The sequence below is a fragment of the Eschscholzia californica genome, unplaced genomic scaffold (genome assembly GCF_041429995.1).
Source record: "Eschscholzia californica isolate CP2 unplaced genomic scaffold, dmEscCali1.0.p SCAF_251, whole genome shotgun sequence".
Lineage (NCBI taxonomy): Eukaryota > Viridiplantae > Streptophyta > Magnoliopsida > Ranunculales > Papaveraceae > Eschscholzia > Eschscholzia californica.
The window spans coordinates 12,501-15,000 of record NW_028238367.1 but is presented as its reverse complement, the minus strand read 5'-3'; positions in this window follow the sequence as shown (position 1 = coordinate 15,000).

Sequence of the window (2,500 nt, the reverse complement as noted above, 5' to 3'; positions counted from 1 at the left end):
GATCGAACATAGCTTCCTAGCATGTTAAAGGTTCGGTGCTAATGGGGACATAAAGATCCCACGACGTTCCAAACGAAAGTAAAGTGTTCCGTGCGTGTGAACTACGTTGTCCCATGTGCCGGCTCTCGACTCCTAAGATGTCCCATGTAAATGCCCTTCGTGGGAAAGAATGTCCCGTGCAACGTCCCTTGATGATCCCCATAAGGTGTCCCATGTGCGTCCCATGATGTCCCATGCGCGTCCCGTGCCGTCCGAGCCTCACCAAGGCCGTCCCATGCGCGTCCCGTGCCGTCCGAGCCTCACCAAGGCCGTCCCATGCGCGTCTCGTGCCGTCCCGAGCTGTGCCGAGGCCGTCCCGTGCTGTCCCATGCCGTCCCGAGCCTCGCCAAGGCCGTCCCGTGCCGTCCGAGCTGTGCCGAGGCCGTCCCGTGCCGTCCCGTGCTGTCCCATGCCGTCCCGAGCCTCGCCAAGGCCGTCCCGTGCCGTCCGAGCTGTGCCGAGGCCGTCCCGTGCCGTCCCGTGCTGTCCCATGCCGTCCCGAGCCTCGCCAAGGCCGTCCCGTGCCGTCCGAGCTGTGCCGAGGCCGTCCCGTGCCGTCCCGTGCTGTCCCATGCCGTCCCGAGCCTCGCCAAGGCCGTCCCATGCGCGTCCCGTGCCGTCCGAGCTGTGCCGAGGCCGTCCCGTGCTGTCCCATGCCGTCCCGAGCCTCGCCAAGGCCGTCCCATGCGCGTCCCGTGCCGTCCGAGCCTCACAAAGGCCGTCCCAGGCCGTCCCGTGCCGTCCCATGCGCGTCCCGTGCCGTCCGAGCCTCACCAGGGCCGTGACATGCCGTCCCGAGCCTGACCAAGGCCGTCCCGAGCCTCACCAAGGCCGTCCCATGCGCGTCCCGAGCTGTCCCATGCCGTCCCGAGCCTTAGCAAGGCCGTCCCATTCGCGTCCCGTGCTGTCCCATGCCGTCCCGAGCCTTAGCAAGGCCGTCCCATTCGCGTCCCGTGCCGTCCCATGCGCGTCCCGTGCTGTCCCGTGCCGTCCCGAGCCTGACCAATGCTGTCCCGTGCGCGTCCCATTCTTTTGGCTCGGCTGGCCCGTGCATTCTATGGGGTCGTGGGACATTTCGAAATCCACCCGGGCCATTTCGACTCTCTCTTCATTAATACTATTGAGGTATTATTTATGAATTATTGGAGAAAAGAAACGGAAGAAAATATTTTTTTTTCTATTTTTTATGAATTTTCCGGTGTTTATTCACTTAAAAATTCATAGAAAAATAAATATTTATCGGAATCGCTATTATAATATATCAAAAAAATCCTTGCGAAAAGACCTTTCCAACGAGTATAAGTTTGCTGGATTCCGACGAGTAACGAAGGAGTAAAGGCCCAGTATGCTTGGTTAAAAAATTGATGTTTCCTTGTGAAAATAGGAAAAACAATAACTTTGCACTATAAGGGGGAGGGTTGAGCTCCTTCCCCAGAGCGTGCACAGCACTTGTGCTGGCACGTTCCCTAGTGCTCGCCAAGCACCATAGGGCATCCAAAGGGCAAAGCTCGGCCTACTACATGATGGGAAGCTTCTAATATGTCGGAATACGAAGAGATTTCGTGCGACCCGAAGCTCGGCTCGGGCGTCCCGGCCTGTGCCGAGCTGTGCCGAGCGCGTCCCAGGCCGTCCCGAGCCAAGTCTCGGGCGTCCCAGGCCGGCCCGAGCAAAGTCTCGGACGTCCCAGGCCGTCCCGAGCTGTGTCGAGGCCGTCCCAGGGCGTCCCGAGCTGGAGCGAGGGCGTCCCAGGCCGTCCCGAGCCAAGTCTCGGGCGTCCCAGGCCGTCCCGAGCAAAGTCTCGGACGTCCCAGGCCGTCCCGAGCAAAGTCTCGGGCGTCCCAGGCCGTCCCGAGCTGTGCCGAGGCCGTCCCAGGCCGTCCCGAGCTGTGGCAAGGGCGTCCCAGGCCGTCCCGAGCAAAGTCTCGGGCGTCCCATGCCGTCCCGAGCTGTGGCAAGGGCGTCCCAGGCCGTCCCGTGCTGTGCCGAGGCCGTCCCGAGCCTAGTCTCGGGCGTCCCAGGCCGTCCCGAGCTATGGCGAGGGCGTCCCAGGCCGTCCCGAGCCAAGTCTCGGGCGTACCTGGCCGTCTCGAGCTGTAGCGAGGGCGTCCCATGCCGTCCCGGGATGTCCCATGCGCGTCCCGTGCCGGCCCGAGCAACAGCTCGGGCGTCCCGTGCCTCGGCCCTTCCAAGTGGTGCTTCGTCGGACATCTCGATATCCACTCGAGCATTTTCGACCATTCTCCATATGTGGGTGTGTGGGTATTTATCAGGAATATTGGAGAAAGAATCGGGAAAAAAATATTTTTTTTCTATTTTTTTTGAATTTTTAATTGTTTATTCACTTAAAAATTCATAAAAAAATAAATATTTATCGGAATCGCTATTATTATATATCAAAAGAATCCTTGTGAAAAGACCTTTCCAACGAATGCAAGTTTGTTGGATTTGGACGAGTAACGAA